Source organism: Podarcis raffonei, chromosome 12 (assembly GCF_027172205.1).
Source record: "Podarcis raffonei isolate rPodRaf1 chromosome 12, rPodRaf1.pri, whole genome shotgun sequence".
Classification (NCBI taxonomy): domain Eukaryota; kingdom Metazoa; phylum Chordata; class Lepidosauria; order Squamata; family Lacertidae; genus Podarcis; species Podarcis raffonei.
The window spans coordinates 10232906-10260203 of record NC_070613.1 but is presented as its reverse complement, the minus strand read 5'-3'; the positions used below and the strand labels follow the sequence as shown (position 1 = coordinate 10260203).

The following is a 27298-nucleotide window of genomic DNA, read 5'->3' as shown; positions in this document are numbered from 1 at the left end:
ATTAAATCAGTGTGTCTTTAAAGATCTCTTTGCAGAAAATGCAGAAGAGTTAGAGCTCCAGTGTTGTTGTTTTCAAAAAACCCAATGGGGCGGACTGAGAAATTCAGTTGTTCAGGTTTCTTTCGGAGGGGGTCAGAAAGCAAAGGTGTCTCAAGTTGCAGTTAATTGCAGACACTGGACAGCATTCTGCTTTAGTAAAATCTGAGCCTGAAATGGATTTGCTATGTCTCTCTTACACACCAGTCTATGTAAAAAAAATATGGCTTTTTTGGGTGGGGGGAGGAATGAAGGGCAGGGACTGGAATGGCTCCTCTTCCCAAACCATGAATTCTTGCAGCCGAGACAACACATGTTCTCAAGTCAATATGCCGGTATTTTTGATTGCTCACACATCTGTTTGGCAGCACCCAGCAGTTCTTGAAACTTTCCAAAAACATCTTGCGGTTGCTTGGTAATAACAATAATCTGCTATAATATACTAATTGTACCCTTCCCTCCCCGCTCTCCCCACTTTTTGACATTTCCCTTTTTTGGTTGAAAACAGCAATCATGCAGAAATACAGTTTGGTTGAGTGTAGGAGTTCCATTTGCGATTTTAAGAAGGCAGTTCCATTTATTTAAGTTCACCTTTCCTTCTCTAACGGAACGCAAAGGTTCCCAAGGTGGTTTCGGATCCAGGTATGATGGGTATATACCGTATTTTTCGCCCTATAGGGCGCACCGCCCCATAGGACGCACCTAGTTTTTTTTTGGGGGGGGAATAAAGAAAAAAAATTATTTCCCCCCCAGGCGCGGGGCTGTCGCGGGGGAAGCCCGAGCTTCCCCCAATCCCAGCCCCGAGAACAGCCTGCTATCCACAAGCCTAGGGAGGCCAGCGGTAAGTCGCGCAGGTCTCCCCAGGCTTCGGAATGCAGGCAGCTCTGCGCAGCCATCAGGAGGCGGGCGCAAAGTGGCGCCCCGCTCTGGATGGTTGCGCAGAGCTGCGCTCGTCCCGGGACAGCAGGCAGCTCTGCGCAGCCATCGGGAGGCGGGCACGACTTCGCGCCCCGTTCTGGATGGCTGCGCAGAGCTGCACTCCCCCCAGGACTGCAGGCAGCTCTGCCCAGCCATCGGGAGGTGGGCGCAAAGTGGCGCCCCGCTCCGGATGGTTGCGCAGAGCTGCGCTCGCCCCGGGACAGCAGGCAGCTCTGCGCAGCCATCGGGAGGCGGGCGCGACTTCGTGCCCCGCTCCGGATGGCTGCGCAGAGCTGTGCTAGCCCTGGGACAGCAGGCAGCTCTGCGCAGCCATCGGGAGGCGCACGCGAAGTGGTGCCGGTCTCCCGAGGGTTGCGCAGAGCTTCCTGAAGCCTGGAGAGCGAGAGGGGTCGGTGCGCACCGACCCCTCTCGCTCTCCAGGCTTCAGCGAAAGCCTGCATTCGCCCCATAGGACGCACACACATTTCCCCTTCATTTTTGGAGGGGAAAAAGTGCGTCCTATAGGGCAAAAAATACGGTACTTATGAATGTATGGCCTTTGGGGAAGGACTGTAACTCAGTGGCGGAGAAACTGTGCTTTACATGCAGAAGGTCCCAGGTTTGACCCAGCTGAAATTCAAGAGAGACGCTTCCAGTCACTGTAGTTTTGAGCTAAATGCACCATTGGTTTGACTCAATGTAAGGCAGGTTTCTGTATGAATGAGGCCATCGGTCCGCCTAGCGCAATCCGGTCAGCTTTTCAGCAGAAGAGCTTATTCATTGCATTTTAATTCCACATTTTCCTCCCAAGGAGTACATGGTTCACCCCGCTCCTCATTTAACCTCTACAACAACCCTGTGAGGTAGGTTATGAGGCTGCGACTGGGCCTACCTAGGTCACCCAATGAGCTTCATGACTGAGTGTGGATTTGAACCCTGATCGCTCAGGTCCTAGTCCGACACTCTTAACCACTACACCACACTGGCTTCCTAGAGTTCGTCTGCTATGGGGCAGCTCTATAAATCACGTATGTAAATAAATATGGGGAAAGAGAAATGTCAGTTAGAGAAGGATCTGAAATATTTTCCTTGAACCTTGAGTTTGTTTTATTTGATGTTTTAATGTGTGGTAAACCGCTTCAAGGTTTTTTCTTTAAAATATAAAGTGGTATAAAAATGAAATTATTATTATTAATAAAGGTAAAAGGTAAAGGACCCCTGGACGGTAAAGTCCAGTCCAAGGCGACAATGGGGTGTGGTGCTCTTACTGCTTTCAAGCCGAGAGAGCCAGCGCTTGTCCACAGACAGCTTTCCAGGTCATGTGGCCGGCAGGACTAAACCGCTTCTGGTGCAACGGAATACTGTGACGGAAACCAGAGCTCACGGAAACACCGTTTACCTTCCCGCCTCAGCAGTACCTATTCATCTACTTGCGCTGGTGTGCTTTCGAAGTGCTAGGGAGCGGGTGGCGCTGTGGTCTAAACCACTGAGCCTCTTGGGCTTGCCGATCGGAAGGTCGGCGGATCGCGCGACTGGGTGAGCTCCCATTGCTCTGTCCTAGCTTCTGCCAATAATAATAGCACTAATGTTAACAACAGTAAGCGTTACAGAGGGGGAAAATGGTGCCTATACATTCCATTGTGTTGGCTGTAACCTCAGTTTAAAGTGCCATTTGGCGATTAGCTTATATGTCTGAGTTTCTAACACTGCCTAGGGCTCATGATTGGAGCCTGTACTGTACCGTTGAGCTATGGCCCATTAGAAAGCCTTGTGTATGAATAAGTTCTTAGGCAAAGCAAAAGACCACCTCCCAAGGCCACTTTCCTGCTCTGGAGATGAGAAGAAACAAACTTGCATAAGGTCCCTGGAGAGAGCAAGTTTTTCAGCAGAATTTTGTTGTGGGAAAAGGCCTGGCCTCTTGGAACTGGCAGGACTGTGGTCTGTTGGTCTCGTTCCATATAAAGTACCGGTAGCTGTATATCTTCAGCGTACGCTTAATTAAACCTGGCGAGTACGAATGCAAGAGGCAGGCGTTTAGAAATGCATTTATTACACAGGTCCGCTCATCAAGAGACTCGTGATAGTTTGTGGCGCCTCGATGAGCCAGCGTGGGTGGTATATAAGGATTGTTGCTATGTAATGTATGAAGTGGCCTTTAATTAATCGGCTCGTGTGCTCAGATGGGCACCTTCCTGGCTCAGTGAGGCTCACCGGGTCAGAGAATGAGATGTCAGAACTCTGCACGTGTTCCGGGGCGCTCCTCCTTTGGCTCCCTGAAGCCTGTGTGGATTTCTTGCAAGCAGGGCGCCATTTCGGAGGCTTAGAATTAACCATTGCAAGGCGTTTGTTTTACGTTTTAGAAATGTATGGAGCTCTTTGTCACGAGACTGTAGAAATGTGGAAGGATGAAAGTGTAACTAAAGTGAATGCTTGCTGAGTCAAATAAAAGGCACTTTCATTACTAGGGAGCAAAATACCCGGGTTCAGTGCAAATCATGGATTGGTAATGCATGTGTTTCTCTATACTGGTAAAAGAAAAAGGTGCGTCTGATAAAGGGCAAACTGCCTGTACAGTTTTATGCATGTTCCACAGTAAGCACTACTGTGTTTAATGTTGCTCACGGCCAATTAAGTGTGCATAGGATTGCAATGTTCACGTGCTCATCTGCCTTTTCCGATTGACAAGGATGTGCCAGCAAAGAGTGAACAAACCTGAATGAATTGGTGGTGAAAGAATAAAAACGGAGGAGACAGAGAGATGGTTGGAGTGTTTTTATGCAAACTTTTTTTCCCTTTTAAAAAAAAGCAAGATACCCTCACTTGTTTATTTGCAGGTGACGTTGCTGAAGTGTAAAACTCTTCAAAGCTAACGTTTGACAAACCAAAGTTAGCTAAAAATAGCTCTTCTAAATATGAAAGCTAGTTGAAAACTCCCGAGTTGCACTAGAGTCATTTTACAGCTATTGTTGGTAGAATTTCAGAGTTCCAAGATTGGAACGTGAATGGCTTTCTGTTAGAGCTAGCAGCTGTTCTCTGCCCATTGGGATCTACTGTTTGCCTACCCAAGTCTTAATAATTAAACAAAAGCATTATTTCATAGCAACTCCTGTTGAAGATTGTTCTCAGTTCATTTCCTATCTAGACATTTCAGGCTTCCAGCAGCCTCATTCTAAAAGGCATTTATTTGAAAGGTGGTTTCATTTAATTCACTAGATCTTAGCAGGAGATAAGTATGCATAGGATTCTAGCCTAAGCCTCTTAAATTCAGAAGTGTTAGCAAGCTAGATTTTAATATTTTTTAGAACCTTTTCCATAGGATCAAATCAGTATTATTGGGGGTTTTCAGACTATATATATATGTATATATGTATATGTATAAACTAAGTCTTGTAATAAAACCAAGCAAAAGAACATGAATTAACAAAAATTAGAACTTAGAATGAAAAGGAGCAAGGTCACCCCCCCAAAAAATAAACCCTTCATTCATATGTTTAAAAAACATTAAAAAGCCACATGGAATAATAATGTTTTCACTGCCATCCCAAAGACCCATCAGGGTTGAGGCTTGTTTCACATCCCTTTGGGAGAGAATTCTGCAACTGGGGTGCAGTCACTGAAAAGGCTCTGTTTTGCAGTCCTGTAAGCCGAACCTTTTCTGGTCGTGGGTCACAGAATCATAGAATTGTAGAAAGGGAAAGGGGCCTACTCAAACCACCAACCTTCTGGTTAACAGCCAGACACATTGACCCAGGCAGCAGGGTCTTCTATTCCTTTGTCATTAAGACTGCAATTCTAAACAAACTTAACTCTGAGTAGGATTGTGCTGTAAGCCCCTCATCCCTTCCCCAATTCAGTAGCTGTAGGTAAACATGCAGGGAGATTAATTTAATTGGTCTGTCCAACCAGTTAAAATGGCCTTTTAATAACTTGGTTAACTCTCTGGCTTTTAGCTAATTCATTGATTAGCAAATTTGTAAATTCACATCATTTACACACTGCAGTTTCCTGAAGGTGGCATTTGGATGCTTCCGAAGGAAAAAGGCGGTTTTTCTAAGCTTTCTTCAAAAACTTTGAAACAAGCAAGTTCAGCGACTGTCAGAACTGTGGAAAATGCTGACTTTTCCCCTCTCTTTCTTGCAAGCAGCTTTCCCTAATGTGGTTGTCCCCAAGATAAATTTCAGAGTGTCAGTATTGTGGGAAACGCCAACATTTCTGCTCTTGTCTCAGAAAGAAACGTTCCTTAATGTGCCCTCAGGATGTTTCGGAATACAACTTCCAGCCAGCCTACGTGGGCAGTGGTCAGGGCTGATGGGAGCTGTGGTCGAAAACACCTGGAGAGACCCAGGATTGGGGAAGCCTGCTCCACAAAGGGAGTGGGTCAAGGATGTGGGAACATAACTCTTGATGCACATAACTCTTAGAAGACGTTTTGTGCTCTAACTCTCCTTTTCAAACTTACCATTGCAAGCACAGATCCCACCCTTTTCGTTACCAGTGCTTCACATAACAAGATCCTGGTGTGTGATTGCGAATGTTTGGAATAAACTGCATTGCTCCTTCACCGTGTATCCAAATTCTTTCCTGGTTGAGTTCTGTCTATAACTGCCCTCTCTTTCCCAGTCTCTGATTGGTGGCAGTGAAAAGTGCGGATGCCCGTGCGCGCGCGCGCGCGCACACACACACACACACACACACACAGAGAGAGAGTTTCAAAATGCCTTATCTCAAATATGTTCTTTGCTCAGACTTTAAACCTAGATACCGGAATGTTTCTGAAGGAGAAAGAAACCATTTATTTCAGCCCCCAAATTCCTGCAAGCTTTAGAAACACTGTCAGCAGTAATTGCAGCCTTCTCTGTATTTCTGCGGAGAAGGTTCTCAGTTAATGGGGGCGGGGGGGGGGGATTTCTTTGCTCTGATGAAATGTCACTCTCGTTTCTTCTTCCCTCTTGTACAGAGACAAACAGCTCTCAAGTAATCATCCGAAAGGTGTAAAATTTGGCTGATGTGTGTTTAAATTCCTGCAACCTGCTAGCTGCTCGTGTTGCAGGGATGTGAAATTGGGATATAATGGCTTTGTTCAGCTGCGCTGTCTCTCTCCTCCCTCATTTCACTCCACTTCCACAGGTGTCTGTATATTAAGCTGTTGCTCTCTGCTGGCTTTGAAAAGCTGCTGGCTTCTGACTGCAATGAGTGAGTGTGTGTGTGCGCACGCCCCACATGCTTGGACTGCGGTGCAATGTTAGGTGGGCTGTGGAGCCCTAAGTGAAGGACCCACCAAGTGCTGCTCCCCAAAATTTCAAGGCAGAAAATTGCTTTCACTGATTTCAATACTGTATTTTTACAACGTTGCAACCCGCCCCGGGGACCTCATGGTGTAGGGAGGGTAACAAATGCAGTCCATAATAACATGGAGGGAAGGGCTACAGCTACACACCCCTCTTTTGCATCTCCCACTCACCAGCCCGTTACTTTCCTGTAATCCCAGCAAGCGTAGGGGGTTCTCCTTGTTGCCAACCTCTGCTGCCCTCCTGCAAATCTCCTTGCAGATACCACCAGAATGTGCTGAAAGCAGGCCACACAAAATGTGCTCCTGTCTCCTCTTCCTTCTGAAGCATAAATGCATGTGCTCAACCGCCATAGCTCTGTCAACCTAGTGGTTTGCTATGGGAGCCCCAGATGCCCTCTACAGACAGAAAGACATGTCATGGCCCACCTTTCCTGCTTGAATTGTTTAGGCCTGGTTCACTCATTCCAGATTCACATCGTTCCTTCCAAGTGTTGTCGGACTCCCTCCTGCCACTCCCAACTTTCATGGCCAGTGGCCAAGGTTGATGGGAGAGCTGTAGTCTTCTAGCAGTGTCTGAGGAGCACCAGGTTGACTACCTCTGACCTGTGCAAACAGAAGATTGCTGCAGTGGTTCTCATAATTATTCACCATGCTGGTGCCCGCTGGAAACAAGAACTGGTTGCACTGGGCTGGGAGAACTGTTGGCACTGCACTGTGAGCCGATTGACACGACCAGCTTCTAGGCAGTTGTGTTATAAGATGTCGCCCCTTGATTGCTTTTTTCGCAAACCGGGCTGAAGCATTAAACTAGGCCGTACTTTGACAGTGTGGTCATTTTTCCTAACCTCCCATACACCCTAAAAGGTAAAGGGACCCCTGACCATTAGGTCCAGTCGTGACCGACTCTGGGGTTGCGGCGCTCATCTCGCTTTACTGGCCGAGGGAGCCGGCGTACAGCTTCCGGGTCATGTAGCCAGCATGACTAAGCCGCTTCTGGCGAACCAGAGCAGCGCACGGAAACGCCGTTTACCTTCCCACCTATTTATCTACTTGCACTTGACATGCTTTCAATGGAGGAGCAGGGACCGAGCAACGGGAGCTCACCCCATTGCGGGGATGTGAACCGCCAACCTTCTGATCAGCAAGTCCTAGGCTCTGTGGTTTAACCCACAGCGCCACCCACGTCCCACCCCATATACCCTACAGAATCCCTAAAAGCAAGTAGGCCTTTTTAAGGCAGAGCACTGAACAGTTTGGGCTGTTCGCTTATTCACTTCATTTGGAAAGAAAAGCCTTCGTGATGTCGAAACTGTAGGTGCTCTGAACGGCTTTGCGGCCAAGGCACCCATAGATATGTTCTAGATACAGATTTCAATGTCACAGGCAAAGATTGGAGTTTGCTAACAGAGATGACCTTTGGTATTTTGTGCTTCAGCTCTGCAACTAAGCCGGAGAAACAATTCAGTTCCTTTGTAACACAGGGTTTTCATAGGTTGGACACTGTTTTTAAACACAACAGGCCAAATGCTTTTGTGGATCTCTGTAGGTCCGGATGCCCCCCCCCCCAAAATAAATGAGAAATCCATAACCCACCCTGTAGATAAAAGTGGTGGGTTTCAACTGGGTTTGGAGTTGTCTTTAAAAAAGGGAAGGGTGAAGAGTGGAGAGTGTGGCCTTGTGCAACTGTGTCATAAAGACAGGAGAAATTTCACTTGTTAAAATTCTCTCTTTCACTGCCACAATGAAATCTCGTTAAACGTGGAAGTTTTGCAACCCTAGATCAGCTGTGTCAAGTGCTAGAAAGCGCAAGTGGCTTTTTGCTTATGGGGTAAAGAAGGCAAACTAGTCTGGTCAGGTCTGCACAGCGCCTCCCCCCCACCCCCCCTCCACAAAATAGGAGAACAAGGTACATCGTGGACACTGTAAAGGGAGTGAAATATCCTTGAAGCAGCAACCCTGCAGGGTTTTCGGGGTTGGAGTGGTGTATGGTGGTGAAGGAAGAGGACAACAGGCACCAGGTTTTTTTAAAAAAATATTATTTAATGTGTATAATGCCCTTCATCCAAAGATCTTGGGGCTGTTCACAACATAAATAAAATAAAAGCACCAAAAACATAATAAAAACAAGAACAGAACAAAACAAAGCAGTAATTCCCCCCCAAAAAAACACATTTAAAGGACATAGAATGTTAATCAGCCCAATGCCTGGTTGAAAAGGAACGTTTTCGCCTGGTACCTAAAGATTTATAATGGAGGCGCCAGGCAAGTCTCTCTGGGGAGAGCATTTCACTAATGGGGAGCCATCACAGAAAAGGCCCATTCTCCGGACCTCTCAAACTGTGTTGAAAATTTTGCTTCTTAGCAATGTCCCATCTTTTCCTCCAGGTGACTTTTGGGATGTCTGTTCTCCTTCCTCTCCTCAATAATCAGGCAGCTCTCCATAGCTAGATAGATACAGTATTAGCTGCAACATGTATAGCGCTGGTGGAAGAAATTTCTAATGCAGATATGCTGATGATGGGTCTCCTCCCCCAATTATTAATCAACTTGTGCTGTAACCAGCCCAGCATGAGCTTCCATCCTTCCTTCCCTCCCCCCTTCCTTTCTTTTCTTTCTTTCTCCAAGACAACTTGCTTGTTAGACCGAACATAATTTCTGCGGTATCTGGAAATCCTAAAAATTAAAACACTAACCTCTTAAAACACATATTCCATGTCCACCTAAATTTCTCTCAGGGGCCGCTTTTAGAGTTGGAAAAATATTGGACTTGGCTGAAGCTGATGCTATGAGAATTATTTTATAGGTTTCTGATATTAGAAAGCCTTCGTCCTAACATGATAAGTTGTGGGTTTTTAATGGAGCTTTGGAAGGCCTGCTGGCATACTGTACTTGGTTCCCCACCCCTACTTGGCTGTGGCTTTGCTTATTTGAGCTGTCTGCTGTCATATTGCAACTGGTATGTCTTATTATTTGTGATAGTGGATTGCACCCTGAAAAAAGAAGAAGAAAACACTTGATCCTATGCATGCTTGTTCTGAAGAAACCAATGGGACCTGCGACAGTGTATAAGTATGTGCAAGACTGACCCTTTAGGAAGGAGCCATGCATTTGTCCAGATGTAGCAGTTTTACAGCCATACGCAAAATCCAGCGTTCCAACAAAGGAAAATGCAAAATATATCGTTGGAAAAGCAACTCTTGTCCCATAGAAAGGCTTGAAGTGCTCTTTGCAGTGTGATTATGTGCAGTGCTTCTCAGAGGTCACGGCGTAGGAGTCCCTGAAATCTCTTTCCTATCTGTAAATGAAGGCAAAACTCCATATTGCAAGGCTCTCAAGGCTGCCACCCTGAACGGCAGCCCCACAATAGAGTTCTTGCCCTCCTTCCCATCACACATAGTACAACTTAGTATGTGTTTTTTATTACCGTATTTTTCGCACTATAGGACGCAATTTTCCCCCTCCAAAAATGAAGGGGAAATGTGTGTGCGTCCTATGGTGCGAATGCAGGCTTTCGCTGAAGCCTGGAGAGCGAGAGGGGTCCGTGCACACCGACCCCTCTCGCTCTCCAGGCTTCAGGAGAGCCCCACCGCCAGCCCCACAAGCTCGGGGGAGAGCGGGGAGGCGGAACGCCGCCATCCCGCTGTCCCCCGACTTGGCTAGAAGGCTGGCGGGGGGGAGAAGCCTGCTCCTCCCCGTCGCCAGCCCCGCAAACTCGGGAGATAGCGGGAGAGGCGCAGCGCGCCCTTCCTGCTGTCCCCCGACTTGGCTAGAAGGCTGGCGGGGGGAGAAGCCTGCTCCTCCCCGTCGCCAGCCCCGCAAACTCGGGAGACAGCGGGAGAGGCGCAGCGCGCCCTTCTTGCTGTCCCCCGACTTGGCTAGAAGGCTGGCGACGGGGAGAAGCCGGCTCCTCCCCGTCGCCAGCCCCGCAAACTCGGGAGACAGCAGGAGAGGCGCAGCGCGCCCTTCCCGCTGTCCCCCGACTTGGCTAGAAGGCTGGCGACGGGGAGAAGCCGGCTCCTCCCCGTCGCCAGCCCTGCAAACTCGGGGGACAGCGGGAGAGGCGCAGCGCGCCCTTCCCGCTGTCCCCCGACTTGGCTAGAAGGCTGGCGACGGGGAGAAGCCGGCTCCTCCCCGTCGCCAGCCCAGCAAACTCGGGAGATAGCGGGAGAGGCGCAGCGCGCCATCCCGCTGTCTCCCGACATGGTTTGGAGGCTGGCGGAGGGCTTCCTCCTCCCCCAGCCCCGCAAGCTCCCAGAGCGATGCCAAAGCTGCGCGCAGCTTCGGCATGGCTCTGGGTCCCGTTCTTGGGGGGGGGGAAGCTCAGGCTTCCCCCGCCCCAGCCCCGCGCCTGGCGGGGGGGGGAATAATTTTTTCCCCTTTATTTCCCCCCCCCAAATCTAGGTGCGTCCTATGGACCGGTGCGTCCAATCGTGCGAAAAATACGGTACTTTACTCTGTGCATTCCTCAGTTCCCAGTCCGTATCATTGGCTACTGCTAAGAACAACATAAGGTAAAGGTAAAGGGACCCCTGACCATTAGGTCCAGTCGTGACCGACTCTGGGGTTGCGGCGCTCATCTTGCTTTATTGGCCAAGGGAGCCGGCGTACAGCTTCCAGGTCATGTGGCCAGCATGACTAAGCCACTTCTGGCGAACCAGAGCAGCGCACGGAAACGTCATTTACCTTCCTGCCAGAGCGGTACCTATTTATCTACTTGCACTTTGACATACTTTCGAACTGCTAGGTTGGCAGGAGCTGGGACCGAGCAATGGGAGCTCACCCCGTCATGGGGATTCGAACCGCCGACCTTCTGATCGGCAAGTCCTAGTCTCTGTGGTTTAACCCACAGCGCCACCCGTGTCCCAAGAACAACATAGGAAGCTGCTTTATTTTGAGTTAGCCCATTAGTTGGGGTCTACCACTACTGTGGGGAGGGACGCGGGTGGCGCTGTGGGTAAAACCTCAGCGCCTTGGACTTGCCGATCGCATGGTTGGCGGTTCGAATCCCCGCGGCGGGGTGCGCTCCCGTTGCTCGGTCCCAGCGCCTGCCAACCTAGCAGTTCGAAAGCACGTCAAAGTGCAAGTAGATAAATAGGGACCGCTTACTAGCGGGAAGGTAAATGGCGTTTCCGTGTGCTGCTCTGGTGCCGGTTCGTCGGAGCAACTTCGTCACGCTGGCCACGTGACCCGGAAGTGTCTGCGGACAGCGCTGGCTCCCGGCCTCTAGAGTGAGATGAGCGCACAACCCTAGAGTCTGGCAAGACTGGCCCTTACGGGCAGGGGTACCTTTACCTTTACCACTACAGTGAATGCAAAAAAATACAGTCGCCAGCCTTTCATATGTCAAGCGCTCTCTCCCTGTATCTAGCACACAACCTCCTCTTACCTCTGTTTCTTCTGCTCGTTCTTTCTGCCACTCCTCCTTCACTTACCCATTTTTCACGACCCTGTTTTCCAGTCTCATGCCTATTCTGCACTCTTCCTTCGGACTCCTTTTATTTGGGCTCCCTGACCCTTTGCTTTCCTGCTTTCCTGGGACCTCTTTCCCGCCCTCAGGCAGGCCCTACAAAGGCACTCTCATGTTTCAAGTCTTGCATGGTTGGGATTGGAAAAAAACTTCACCCGACAACCTCCCCTTCCCCCAGAGAAAAAGGACTGCAAGCATTCCAGCTGCTTTCCTCCCTGAGCAGTTGGAATGTTTGTCAGACAACATTCTGTGCCATCACGCCAGCTCCGCCAATCGGTGCCAGAAGCGTCACATGCTCAATGACAAGATACATCTGTATTCTGAAATGAAATTCAAATTTGGCTGCTCCAAGAAACGCATGCGTTCTTGTTTCCAGCTGGGCAAACATCTCCCAGCACAACTGCATTCTGATAACACCTATGTTTCCTTCTGTGGTCCACAAGGATACTTTTATAAATCTCCTGTCCAGGAGCTGCGCTTTAATTGCCAAGCGAGCTGTGTTAGGAAGGGCGGGAACCGTCTTGTGAGATGCAATTTGGCCTCCCTGCTGGATGTAGTTTTTAGAAGCTGGAAATTAATTGGGCAGCTTCTGTTCTGAGCTCCGAACTGGCATTCTTCCCCTTTTGTTTCTCCCTCCCTTTAAGTTTGATTACTAACTGCATGCATTGCTTTATGTTAGAAGACAACGGCACTGCGGATCAAGTAAGGAGCAGCCTCCGAAGGACAAAGGTCATACGGTTTTATTTTGCAGCCGAACGGTTCTCACGTACACGAAATGACCTTTGCGTCTTGGAGAGAAAATAATTCCTTACTTGAAAAATAAGGTTGCTGTCGGTCATTCCTCTGATTTGCTTCACCAGGAATCGCAGGCTTTTCGAGGTGTTCCTGCGACAAAGAGGTCTTTGGAGGTTAACAACGAATTGTTGAGGGCCTAGGGCTCTTAAATTGAGTCTTATGTGGCTCAGGCAGGTATTTTGCCTGGGCACTCTACTGGAAGCCTACATAAACTCCTCTCACCTCAGGGAGGGCCAGGCAAGGAGGGGTTAGCCACAATGAGCAATTTCATTGGCTCATTCCCCATGTACCGTGGTACCTTTGTTTGCAACTGTTTTGGATTACAGTGGTACCTTGGGTTACATATGCTTCAGGTTACATACTGTTCAGGTTACAGACTCTGCTAACCCAGAAATAGTACCTCAGGTTAAGAGCTTTGCTTCAGGATGAGAACAGAAATCACGCGGCGGCAGCGGGAGGCCCCATTAGCTAAAGTGGTGCTTCAGGTTAAGAACAGTTTCAGGTTAAGAACGGACCTCCAGAACGAATTAAGTACGTAACCAGAGGTACCACTGTACAGCCGTTTTGGATTACAACCACGTCAAACCCGGAAGTGCGTGTCCCTTTTTTCGGATTACAACCCATTTTTTTGGGGGAGGTCACATTGGCAAAACGTGCCAATTATGCTACGTATTATGGTTGTAAACCAAGGTACCACTGTATATGAATATGCATTAAGAACAGGTTGTTTTAAAAGCACTAGGTGTCAGTGTAGCAAACTCACAGCACGCTGCGTTATAACAGATACATGCCTTAATTGCATACTTTATTTAAGTAGTGGAAGTTAATTGTACTCCATTCAGAAGATTGATTCTTGCACAGCATCTATACAATATTGAATATAAGCTCCTTCATCTTAGAGTTTCCCAGACTTCTTCCTAAAACGACTTGCTAGCAGAATTCAATCACCCGACTTTGGAATCCTATCAGTTAGGACTTTGGGGTGAAATTAGTGCTGCGGTTATTTGATTTCTTTAGGGATTTATAGCAGCTTAACTTTTGAACTTTGTGGTTTTTAAAGCCAGGTTGCTCTGAATGGGATTTCTAGAAGTATTATATTTTGTTATGCATCAGGTCAACAAGTTTGTGGGGAGGGGGGAATGGATAAATCTTCCTCCTTTCTGCACAGAAAAAATAGTCTGGTGAAGAAAACTTGTTTTCCCATCCCCTTCGCATTTACCTCCCAACAAGAAGTGCTTAGAGCTACGTAAAACCTTGTTGCGCAATTCTTTTACTTTTTAAAAAGTATTTATTTTTAAAGATTTTATTTATTGCCCTTAATATTCAGAGGCGCTTTATGCAGTATTGCACAGTTATATTTTATATGGCAGGACTTCTGCAGATATCATTATAAATGCAATTTTTAAATAAACAATCAAATCACACCAACCACTTAAAAATTCCTACAAATGCTAAGAGAAGAAGAAAAAAAAACCACGATAATTTTTGCAGGTTTGCTGTGCAAGTCTATACGTATCTATTCATACGTCAGCCTTGCTGGATTGAATGGGACTTACTTCTTGGTGACCATGAATAAGATTACAGCCTTAAACCCTATTAAATTTTAAAAAATAATTTCTAAGAGAAACCAGCATTGTCTGGGCTAGGAAAGTCTTTTCAAAAACCAAGGAGGTGCTTTTACCTTCCTGTGCAAAAATCGGGGATGGGGGAAGAACTCAGATGAGGCAGAGTGCTCACCAACTTTTTTGCCAACTTGGTCCTGATGGGAGCCCTATTAGGAGTGCAGCAGATTGGCTGCCTGTTGCAGTTCGTGAAACTTTCGAGGTTGGAACCTCGTGAACCTGGAGGTATTTCTCTCCTCTGGTTTGGAGCCGAGAGTTTTTGGGACGGGAACCAAGGCTTCTGGTTTACGCCCAGCTCTCTTAAGCATGCTTTTGGCCATGCCATCGAATTGTGGGGATTGCGTCTCCTGCGCCGCTGTGGAATGCCTCACCCACGCCTTGCCTTCCACTCTTAACAGGCAGAACTTGACGAAGCTGAGCAGCTGCAGCGTCTGCCTGCAGAGACGTTGGCTACCAAACGTTGCCATTTAATTGCATGCATTTAATACAGATATTAAAAGTCTGCCTCTGGGCTGTTTTGAATATTCTCGTTTTCAGGCGGATCGGGAGGGCGGGTGTGTGTGTTATGGGTCGGGTCTGCTCGTCCTCAGCTCTTTATCAGAAAAGTTGGTGGTGGCGTTAGGGTTTCTTCGTTTTGGTCGCAGCAACACAACTCTGCAGGAGATAAACTGAAACCGATGGGGCTCTCCTGGGTTAAAGACAGCAGGAAAGATCGTGACCTGTTCCTTTCCAGTCCAACTAATGCATTTAATTCCCACGAAACAATTCCTTCTGTATGGCCATCTTCTACCTCTGTTGCTCCTTTTATCTCCTCTTGTTTTGTTTGTTCTTTTACTGTTTGTTCCACAGGAAAGATAAGACTTCGGTTTCATAAAAGGCTGGCTTACAATCTGGTTATCAGAGCTGTGGGTTGTTTTGTTTTCATTTTTAAAATAAAAGTATCTCTGGCCTTCTTTACACCTTCTTTCAACTTCAGGCCCCGGGGGGGGGGGGAGAGAATGCGGCCCCTAGGCTTTTCTCCCTGGCCCTTGGGCCTCTCTCCAGGCCACGCCTCCTCCCCAGGCTGCACCTGTTAAATTGTCTTGCTGCAAGTCCTCCTCAAGTGCTTCTTTTTAAAAAATAATATTTTTTTTATTAGTTTCCAGTTACAATCCAATAATAGCCTCATTATAACAATACCAGTTCCTCAAGCACTGCGTTTGCCTGTCTGCAATATGATAATATGAACTGATTGCCTGAATGGAGAAGAGTGTGTAGACTTTTCGCATGGCTGGAATGTTGCTTGTAACTTTTACATGCCTAGAATGCATTAAAGGTAAAGGTAAAGGTACCCCTGCCCTGGCACAGGCACAATTGCAACCACGTGGATATCTCTGGATGCCAGGCTGGCGACTGGGGGAAGCAAAATGCCACGTAGAGAAGGATCTGAAATATTTTCCTTGACGTTTAGTTTTGTTTTGTTCTGGATTGTTTTATTTGGTGTGTTATGTAAGCCGCTTTGAGATTTGTTCTTTAAAATATAAAGGTAAAGGTACCCCTGCCCGTACGGACCAGTCTTGCCAGACTCTAGGGTTGTGCGCTCATCTCACTCTAGAGGCCGGGAGCCAGCGCTGTCCGCAGACACTTCCGGGTCACGTGGCCAGCGTGACAAAGCTGCTCTGGCGAGCCAGAGCCGCACACGGAAACGCCGTTTACCTTCCCGCTAGTATTTATCTACTTGCACCCGGGGGTGCTTTCGAACTGCTAGGTTGGCAGGCACTGGGACCGAGCAACGGGAGCGCACCCCGCCGCGGGGATTCGAACCGCCGACCTTTCGATCGGCAAGCCCTAGGCGCTGAGGCTTTACCCACAGCGCCACTATAAAGCGGCATAAAAATGAAATGAACAACAACATTCACCAGGGGGAAGCAGCTTAATAAAGTTTGGGATTTGGCTATAATAATATCCTTCACAGAGATGTTGTGAAGCTAAAAAGGGTACCATTCCAAGCAAAAGAAGCCTGTCCAAAGTATAAGGTGCCTAATAGTATTTATATAGCATCCCAGCCACTTGACATACATTATTTTGCTGTAATGCTTGCAACAGCCCTGTAAGGTAGGGTCAATACTATTAGCTTCATGTTGCAAATTGGGGGGTGGGGTGGCCTTACGGCGGCCAAGAGTGATTTGAAGGAGGGTGCAAGAGAGATTTTGTAGAGGAAAGTCTTAAAAAGCATTTTTTCCTGATGCACATTTAGGTTCCCAGGAACTGAATTCTTGAGGGAGGTATGTGTGTAGTAGTGAGATACCTTACTACAGAGAGTAAAAGAATCAGAATGGAAGGGTTAGGACATCAGTTCTCTAGTCAGGGTTGTTGTTAACACACAGCATTGCGTTAAAAAGCAGTCGTCTCTGCTCCCTTTGTGCATTATGCGGTTTATGACATTCCACATACGCATCTTTCCAACATTCCATTTTTTTCAAAAAAATATAATTGACCTAGTATTTATTTCCAAGGCACCCTGCTGCCTACTGTATTCCAGGCAGTGGCCCAGAACAGCCTACAAGCCAGGACCCCTCCATGCCAACGAAGGGAGAGGACAGGAGGAGTGTGCAAGGCAGCCCAGCTAGCCGAAAGGCGTTTATTTAGGCCAGCTCTTAACTGCAACTTGTTGCAGATAAGGGAATTCTCAAACGGTCTCCCCCTGGCATAGCTGTGGGGGTGAAGGATCCCTCAGGATCTAGGACTGAATTGGAGACATTCGTGAACATGATCGCTTTGGTGAGGGTGCTGTTACTGTTCAGCACAGACTTGCATATCTATATATGAGAACGAATCTCTCCCACGAAACACTTGTTTTGCATTAAACCAATAAGGAATTCATCATAACGATACCAAGCCAGCCCGTTTCCTTGTGGTTTGGCAAAGAACGTTTAAGACACCCAGCTTCAGGATGTACATTCCCTCACAATCCGACAGGCACACTTCCATGTTTTGGTTCGACTTACCGCACTTCTCTCCCAGAAGATTAAACCTTTTCTTTCTTTCTATCTTTTGCTCAAGCGTTGCCGCTACGCGGTGTTTCAAATATTACCCGTAATGCCAGCAAAAAACAAAATGAAAAATACAGTGCGAGGAAAAGCAGGGCAAGATCGTGTAAGCCCAAGTACTAGGCCCATAGAAGGGTATAAGAAGTCGGTCATAACAGGAACTCCCTAAGTGTACATGGGAAATTTAATGCTCCTGAGCTCTGTGGCCCTTCCTCTCCCCACCCCACCCCACTCCTCTCCCTGCTTCCTAGACTAAATCAGCTGTACTACGACTCAAGCCAGTCACACAGGGGAACACACATAAAAGTTGTGGTATAGTGGTGATGCCCATTAAACCAGGGGTCAGCAAACTTTTCCAGCAGGGGGCCGGTCCACTGTCCCTCAGACCTTGTCGGGGGCTGGAACATATTTTGAAAAAATAATAATAATGAATTCCTATGCCCCACAAATAACCCAGAGATGCATTTTAAATAAAAGGACACATTCTACTCATGTAAAAACACCAGGTAGGCCCCACAAATAACCCAGAGATTCATTTTAAGTAAAAGGACACATTCTACTCATGTAAAAACATGCTGATTCCCCGACCATCCGCGGGCCAGATTGAGAAGGCGATTGGGCCGGATCCTGCTCCTGGGCCTTAGTTTGCCTACTCATGGATTAAACACCAGGGAGAACCTTCTGATAGTAAGAACCATTTGACAGCGGAAGTCTCCCTCGAAGGTTTTTAAGCAGGGATTGGATGGCCAGCTGCCATGTATGATCTAGTTGAGATTGATGCACTGCGGGGGTTCTGCTAGATGACCCCCCGGGTCCCTTTCAACTCTACATTTCTATGATTCTGTGATTCTCCCGTGTGCCATCTCCCACCCTGCCGTTGACTCATTGGTTGCACCCTGAGACGGCTGCTTTATTCCGTCTGCTTTGCCGGTGCCTGTAGCTCTTAAAAGTATATAACCGTAGCCTTTTCTCATTACTCAGCCTGGAAAATTCTCTTGGTTTTCTGAAGGAATACGGCTGCTGCGTCTTGGAGGGCTGAGGGGACCTGGCTGGGGGTGGGCGGAGGGTTTGAGGAGAATAGCATAGATTTCTTGCAGTATCTGATAAGCCGCGCTTGCGGCAAAATAGAGATGGGGAGTGGGTGTTCTGCGCTTGTAGGGGGAGGGGTGGGGAGGTAAAGGTAAAAGGACCCCTGACCATTAGGTCCAGTCATGGCCGACTCTGGGGTTGCGGCGCTCATCTCGCTTTATTGGCCGAGGGAGCCGGCGTACAGCTTCCGGGTCATGTGGCCAGCATGACTAAGCCGCTTCTGGCAAACCAGAGCAGCGCACGGAAACGCCGTTTACCTTCCCGCCGGAGTGGTACCTATTTATCTACTTGCACTTTGACGTGCTTTCGAACTGCTAGGTTGGCAGGAGCAGGGACTGAGCAATGGGAGCTCACCCCTTTGCGGGGATTTGAACCGCCGACCTTCTGATTGACAAGTCCTAGGCTCTGTGGTTTTTAAGGGATGCGGGTGGCGCTGTGGGTTAAACCACAGAGCCTAGGGCTTGCCGATCAGAAGGTTGGCGGTTCGAATCCCCGTGACAGGGTGAGCTCCCGTTGCTCGGTCTCTGCTTCTGCCAACCTAGCAGTTAGAAAGCACATCAAAGTGCAAGTAGATAAATAGGTACCACTCCGGCGGGAAGGTAAATGGCGTTTCTGTGCGCTGCTCTGGTTTGCCAGAAGCGGCTTAGTCATGCTGGCCACATAACCAGGAAGCTGTCTGAGGACAAACGCCGGCTCCCTTGGCCTATAGAGCGAGATGAGCGCCGCAACCCCAGAGACGGTCATGACTGGACCTAATGGTCAGGGGTCCCTTTACCTTTACCTTAGGCTCTGTGGTTTAACCCACAGCGCCACCCGCGTCCCAATAGGAGGTGGGGAGGAGTCCGCACTAAAATTTAGCCAAGAAAAGCTAAGTTCTGCAGTGAAATTTTATTAATAATTTACGAAGCGTTTCTACGCATCTCTTTTCCTCCCCCAAAAAGGAGCCAGCGTGGTAGTTTACAAAAATGCAATTGTGAAGAATGTTCAGAGCCAACAGAGAACAGATAAAAGCAAAGAGATAAAAGTAGGACCTGTTCAAAACCAGGCAGAACTAACCGTTCTTAGCTAGCCATTTAAAGAACAAAAGAGGAGGAGGCCTCCCTTGTCTTCCTCGAGAGCAGCTTCTACAATCGGGGTGCTTCCACTGAAAAGGCCCTGTCCTGTGGCCCCCCAAGCAGTAGCACCACCCTTGGTTTCAGCATGTTGAGCAGGGCCTCCAAAGACTGTCATAAATCAGGTGTGGGAAAATATCTGGCCCTCCAGATGTTGCTGAACTACAACTCCCACCAGCAGGATTCCCCCCCCCCCCATGTGCATGAGATTGCAGCATCCAAAATGGCTGGTATTCTCTCTCGCGAGAAAATGGGACATCGTAGTTTTTCTGGGACATTTGTGGGGTATGAAATCTGTTCTGAGACCCTCATGTAAGCCAGTCTCCGAAGGAAGAGCGGTGTGCGAAACGAAAAAGCAAACAGATACGGTGTATTTTTCTTTCTTTATTTCGTCATGTTTATAATCAGCCCTTCACCAAATAGTCCCATGGCGGAGATACCTGGCGTTAAAGATCAGATAATGAAAAACCAACCAATACTATGGAATTATTACAACGATAAAACACACTGCATCAATACGCTGCTAAAACAGGCGGCCAAGACAGCAGCATGTTAAGTAAAAAAAAACAACACATGCCTGGTGTCTTTCTCTGTGTATGTTTTTTAGTTCAGTAGCTAAGCACATGAGCTGGTAGTAAATCATAAGAACATTGGAAGAGATCAAAGGACCTGCTTAGCCCAGCATCCTCTTTCCAGCTGCGGCCAACAAGACGCCCATAGGAAGTTCATTCGCAGGACCATCAGCAGGGTGTGAGTTGGGGGTCGCTGCTGTTGTGCTGGGGTGATTCACCAGCTTGGTGGAAGAAGAAGAAGAAGAAGAAGAAGAAGAAGAAGAGGAGGAGTTTGGATTTGATATCCCGCCTTTCACTCCCCTTCAGGAGTCTCAAAGCGGCTAACATTCTCCTTTCCCTTCCTCCCCCACAACAAACACTTTGTGAGGTGAGTGGGGCTGAGAGACTTCAGAGAAGTGTGACTGGCCCAAGGTCACCCAGCAGTTGCATGTGGAGGAGCGGAGACACGAACCCGGTTCCCCAGATTAGGTGACTACCGCTCTTAACCACTACACCACACTGGCTCTCGCTGTGTGCACATGGCCCCCGCTGCTGCCAACCCAGAGCACCAACACCCCTGGCCTGCATCATCCCAGTTCCAGCGAGCAGAGGGACATCACAGCCAGCCGGGTGCAGTGTTCAAAATTCGCCAGGCGCCAAGCTCATTTTGCACCTGGCTATCGGTGCAAGTGAACTCCACCAAGTGAAGATGCCCGGGCGATGTCGCCACCAGCTGGAGGTGCATACCCGCTGATCTTTGGATATTAACTGTTTTTGCACACTAGCAACACATTCTGTAGAATTCTACCCATTAGAGTGGTACCTCGGTTTACAAACTTAATCCATCCCTGAGGTCCGTTCTTAAACCGAATCTGTTCTTAAACCAAGGTGCACTTTCCCTAATGAGGCCTGCCACCGCCGGTGCCTTTCCACCGTTCGGCTTCCGTTCGTAGACCGAGGTAAGGTTCGCAAACCGGGACACTGTTTCCGGTTTTGCGGAGTTCGTAAACCGAATAGTTCGTAAACAGGGCTGTTCGTGAACCAACATACCACTGTATACTTGATCTGCACAATCAGAACAAATTTCAGGAACCAAAAAGTCGTGTGAGTGCAACAGCACTCTCTCCAGCAACCTCCTCTTGATGTGGGAGTCCGTTGAGTAAAGCATGGTGACTTGCTCCCTCATGACTGCTACTCTCTCATCCTCCGTGGCCTCCCATGCATGGTAGGATGAAACTCTAGAGAGAAAGGAAGCCACGACTGTATCAGATTTTGTAAAGTGGATGCCACATATAAAAGCAGGACAGAGAAATTCATTTCCACCTATAATGTGTAAGAGCTGTTCGACAGTGGAATTTGCTGCCAAGGAGTGTGGTGGAGTCTCCTTCTTTGGAGGTCTTTAAGCAGAGGCTTGACAGCCATATGTCAGGAGTGCTCTGATGGTGTTTCCTGCTTGGCAGGGGGTTGGACTCGATGGCCCTTGTGGTCTCTTCCAACTCTATGATTCTATGTGCCGAAACTATGGACTCATACCCTAAATCTTCATTTGTGGTCTCATTGAAATTTCCATGTAAGATAATATATTGGGGAGGAAAGGGCCTGGCACAACAATACAGTCATACCTTGGGTTACAGTCGCTTCAGGTTGCATTTTTTCGGGTTGCGGACCACCGAAACCTGGAAGTACTGGAACAGGTTACTTCTGGGTTTTGGCAGTCGTGCATGCACAGAAGCGCTGAATCGCAACCCGCGCCTGCAGGTTGCGAATGTGCATCCCGCACGGATCACGAACGCAACCTGAGCGTCCACTGTATTGGAAAGTCACAGCAGAATGCAGATTTTGCAGGTCACAGTTCAAAGGATGCGTTAGAGAAGCACCTCCAGCAACCTGAAAAGAAAGTTGTCTGGAGCAGCAAGAGAGCACTGTTAAAAAAATGGCAAATGACAAGATGTCAGCAATTGCTCTTCATCCCCAATATGCAGATACCACTTTGATGTTTGGTGATCATGAACCTAGTCGTCTGCCTGCTACAAATGTCCTGCGAGTGGTATAAAGTACACAGATCTGAAGGGAACGTACCTGCACAAATATTTGCCATTGTACTTGCAAAGCACATTCTACCATCTGAGGGTATTATACTGCAGGTGTCATACGATTACCTGTGTGTAAGATATCACAGCACAGTGCAGCTGGTTTGGCGCCAGTTTGGAGTGAATCAGAGAATGCCGGATTTGTGAGTGTTAACTATGAATGAATCCTGGTTTGATTCAGTTACTCAGTTTGGGGGTAGTACAGAACAAGTGCAAAAGCTTTGGCACCGGTTTGGAGAGGATCCCAGATTTCGGGGTTCGTAGTTAATGAAGCTCCTCCCACGGGGTTTTTTAAGCAGAGGTTAGGTGGCCACCTGTCGCGAACGCTTTAGTTGAGATTCCTTGCATTGCAAGGAAGACTCTCAGGATCCCTTCAAACATTAGAATTCTATTATTCTTTTTGTCTGCAAACTCTCCCCCTACTGCTTTTCTCTGCCAGGAAAGCCACCTTCAGTATCAGAGAGTTGGGGGGGGGAGCAGCTTGGGAATCCCAAATGTCCTCAGGGACATTCGGTCCCCTGGGAATGGTGTACATTAAACAACTGCTGACCTGGTAGCTGAAGAAAAACAATGGTTTGCAGTGCAGTCCCACTGGAGTGAGCTCAGCGGCAGAGGGAGGGGTGAGGGCCATATTCTCCCCCTGAGAAACTTTCCAAGGGCCTCATGTTAGTGGTGGGTAGAGTATGTCCCAGCCATAACGAAAGTCGGAAGCTTCTTCACAAATACAGTCATACCTCGGGTTACAGCCACTTCAGGTTGCAATTTTTCAGGTTGCGGACCGTCGAAACCCAGAAGTAGTGGAATGAGTTACTTCTGGGTTTCGGCAGTCGCGCATGCGCAGAAGTGCTAAATCATGCTTTGCGCATGCTCAGAAGCACCGAATCGCAACCCACGAGTGCGCAGACACGGGTTGCGAATGCTGCGGGTTGCGAACGTGCATCCCGCACGGATCACGTTCGCAACCCGAGCGTCCACTGTACACCCTTCCATCCAGGGAAACAAGAAGCACTGTCAAGGTTGAAGGAAGCATCAGTCAGGCAAAAGGGACTGTGGGGAGGGGTGCAGCCTGAGTTCTGTAGACTTCCGCAGGACTCTTTGGTTGGTCTTATCTCAAAAGAGTTATGCATAGCTCTCCCAGCTTGCATATGCTTCCACGCTGGCAGGGCTCAGTTTTGCACTTTGCTTCCCGCGCACCTCCAGATTTGAGAGGGAGCCAAACTTTTTAGCATCGCGTCCGCAAATGGCCGAGTTTGTTACTTATTTTTCAATAGCAGTCTGTTGTCTGTGGTGGCACGATGGGTCTGTGTCGGACCAGGCACTCAGCATAATGCATGTATCGAGGTTTGGCATTTGGTGTTGGGCGTTTCTCTCCCCACCCCTCTGCCACCGCCCGCCCCCCCCCAGCCGAACTTTGTAATCAGACACCCAGCTGCTCCAACCTCAAACTGCATGCAGCGATTTTTAGCGGTTCAAGCAAGTGTTGTGGTGCTTTGTTACTTTGCAGCCTGCAAGGTTTAAAACCTCCGATTAAAATAAAGGTTCTGCCCCCCCCGGGGGGGTAGAAAAAAGCTTTTATGCAGATCTTTAAAAATCTTGTGGTGAGATTAATACAACAAATCAGTGCCGTGCTTGTTCGTCGGCTGGCAAGATCTGTGGACCAGGGAAACTAGGGAAACAATCAACCAAAAAAAAGGGGGGGGGGAGAGATGGATCAATCCTCTTCTGGCTGCAGCTGTTTTGCATCCTTTACCCAATTCTGGCTGCACAAAATAGCACACATTGAAAGAAGCTATATGGCTTGTTTTTCAGCCACCTCCACCCCACCTTCTCTTCTCACATACCCCTGGGAAACAGACCACAAAATTGGGGGCAGATCCTCTGAAGAAGCTTATATTTTTCCTCCCTGTCCTCTAAGGAAGCTCCTCGCAATGGTATTCCTTTAAATGAGAGAAATGAGCATTTAGCAGTATATACAGTGGTACCTCTGGATACGTACTTAATTCGTTCCGGAGGTCCGTTCTTAACCTGAAACTGTTCTTAACCTGAAGCACCACTTTAGCTAATGGGGCCTCCCGCTGCTGCTGCGCAATTTCTGTTCTCGTCCTGAAGCAAAGTTCTTAACCTGAGGTATTATTTATGGGTTAGCAGAGTCTGTAACCTGAAGCGTCTGTAACCTGAAGTGTATGTAACCCGGCGTACCACTGTACTGTTACCTCCTTTGCTTTTATGGATAACTTCCAAGCATGGGCTATAAGTAGTGTTAGAAACTCGCCGTATTGCGACTGGCGAGGGTCCGATTGCAGCCACGTGGAGATCTCTAGATGCCAGGCCGGCAACTGACGTCTCCATCTGGCTGGCCCCTCCAGCTTTCTGAAGCAGGTAAGCAGAAGAGGGTTTTTAAAATTGCATTTATATCCCATCTTTTCCTCCAAGAAGTACGTGGTTCACCCCACTCCTCAGTTAACCTCTACAACACTCCTATGAGGTACGTTATGAGGCTGTGACTGGCCCTACCTAGGTCACCCAGTGAGCTTCATGGCTGAGTGAGGATTTGAACCCTGATCTCCCAGGTCCTAGTCTGACACTCTTAACCACTACAGCACCCTGGCTTCCTAGAGTTCTTCTGCTACGGGGCAGCTATATAAAGTAAGGTAAATAAATACGGGGAAAGCAAAATGTCACTCACCCCAGAAATATAGCACAATGAAAGGGCCTTGTCTTAGATATTAAGTTAGTATTTGGTGGGTTGAATGTTGGGGGGTCTTCAGAGGCCAGGATTCAAATCCTTTCTTGCCCATGGACAGACTGGCAAAACTTGAGCAAGCTGCTGTTTCTTAACCTCCACATGGGTGTAATGAATGGTTCTCTGACAAGAATTTTTGCAGCAACACCTTAGCATTCCAGAAGCCCTGTTGAAATTATACATTAATATGTTGGGAAGCTCAATGGCAGAGCACACACTTTGCCTGCTTAATTTTTCGGGCGCAGTTGACTGCATCTCCTGATAGCGTGTCTCCTCCCCCCCCCCCCCCGGCAGACTTGCCTGAAATCCTAGGTAGCTAATCCCTGTCAGTGTAGACCAGTAGGTCCTTCCCCACGGACCACTTGAAAATTGCGAAGGGTCTTGGTGGACCACCCAATTATTTTTCTGCCTGCCTAGCAGTTATAACGGTGCTGTGCTAGGTGCTGTATGTTTCCTCCCCAAAAGTGTCTTTTTATTGTTTCTTCTATTTCTTTTCCAAAGTGCGTTTTTTTTTGTTTCTTCTTCTTTTGTTGCATTTTGTTCTGTTACAATTTGCAGCTGATAAGCATACGCTCATAATCTACATAAGCATGAGCCCAGGAAAACTCAAACCAGCATTAGCATACAGGTTAACGTCAGGTGTGTGTGAATGTGCATCATAATTGTCATGAAAAGCAAATGTTCTATCGTTAAATGCCGGTCAATAATCCCCAAACTTTCAGAATCAGCAGGTACGCAAGTTGCTTGCAGTATATCAGCATCGAAAAACTTCCACTCCCACACTTGGTGTTAAAGAACTGCTTGAGAACGTCACTTACTTATAGAGATCACTCAGTTTTGTTGGGGTGGGAAAATGGGGCTGCTTTTTTTAATAAGCACAGCTTTCTTAACAGATATATTAATTGCTAATGAAGTATTCACTCATTGGCTGATTGGGTACCAAGCAGGTATTGCAAGCTTCTTGGCTGTAATTTGAAAAGTCCCACCTCCCCAAAGGCAAATCGACATTTGGGGACATGGAACACTTAAAACCATAGCAAACTACTGCCCTGAACACAATACAATTGTATATTGTATGTGTCATGTTCAGACAGGACCTAATCACATAAGCAATTTATCCTACATAATAATAGTAACTGTTGGGCAAGCAGTTTCACATGCTCGTGTGTGTGTGTGTGTGTGTGTGTGTGTTTTCAAGCATCATTTTATTTCACTCGAGGCAGGAGATGGAGAAATCTGAGGCAGCTGGGAAACGAGGACTCAGAGGCTGTGCAGTGCACCGAGGCTTTGTCACCATGTCGCAGGAGCAATGTGCTTAGCAGAGTCTCAAATTGCATTCTTGAACTAGAGTCTTTATTTTGCAGCCCTTTAAAGCAGTTTCCCAATACCAAAGTCCTAAGCATGTCACCAGCAACCCAGTCAAATGTGATACTGCATTCATCATTAACATTACCGTCTCAGTCTAAATTGCTCAGTTGGCAGAGTCCGAGCCTCTGAATCTCAGGGCGGTGGGTTCGAAACCCCACATTGCGCAAAAAGATTCCTGAACTGCATCAGGTTGACCCTCATGGTCCCTTCCAACTCTTACGATTTTATGATTCTAAATCCCAAAATCTCTTAAGAGTTTTGTAGCTACATGAATTGGACGCAACAATAGCATTTCACTTTTTCTGGAATAAAATACCTTCCATTTCCCGGGTAGGGGAAAACAAAAAGAAAGACCCCTCTGCCCTAAAAAATAAATAAAACAAAATCAACCCTCTCGCAATAAATGTTTGGGTCAGAATGGAAGTTTTGGAATATGAGTTGGGAAGCCTGGCAGGATCAGGGAGTCTGGACTGACCCACTTTGTCCACCAATTAGGAACATTAAAACAGTGATAAGTGGTCTGGATTGGATGTTAACACTAGACCATAGCTTAGCTTTATGAGAATGAATCCCTGCACACAGGGAGAATTTAGAGGGATGTAGACGAACATGATGCGGGTGGCGCTGTGGGTTAAACCACAGAGCCTAGGACTTGCCGATCAGAAGGTCGGCAGTTCGAATCCCCACGACGGGGTGAGCTCCCGTTGCTCGGTCCCTGCTCCTGCCAACATAGCAGTTCGAAAGCACCTCAAAGTGCAAGTAGATAAATAGGTAGTGCTGTGGTGGGAAGGTAAACGGCGTTTCCGTGTGCTGCTCTGGTTCGCCAGAAGTGGCTTAGTCATTCTGGCCACATGACCCGGAAGCTGTACGCCGGCTCCCTCAGCCAGGAAAGCGAGATGAGCGCCGCAACCCCAGAGTCGGCCATGACTGGACCTAATGGTCAGGGGTCCTTTTACCTTTTTAGAGGAACATGAGGAGGACATAACAGAATATAAGGCAGCGGTCTTATCCCAAGTCAGGTCGTTTGGTCCATACATATTTATTTAATAACTAAATAATAATAATCTTGCTCTATAGCGCCTACACTGACAGTGGCTCTTCAGGCTTTCAGGCAATCGTCTTTCTCATCTGACCTGGAGATGCTGGAGTTTGAACCTGGGACCTTCTGCACACAAAGCAAGCACTGGA

At 47.8% G+C, this 27298-nt stretch overlaps 1 protein-coding gene and 1 long non-coding RNA gene across 2 annotated transcripts in view; both read left to right on the top strand.

Moving 5' to 3' along the window:
- ACVR2B (activin A receptor type 2B) overlaps window positions 1-27298 on the top strand; it is a 138142-nt gene that overhangs the window by 18434 nt on the left and 92410 nt on the right. The window lies entirely within an intron of this gene.
- Window positions 1500-18285, top strand: LOC128424086 (uncharacterized). Its single transcript, XR_008332923.1, has 3 exons — window positions 1500-2054; window positions 15579-15653; window positions 15994-18285. It is a non-coding gene; the product is annotated as an uncharacterized LOC128424086 (long non-coding RNA).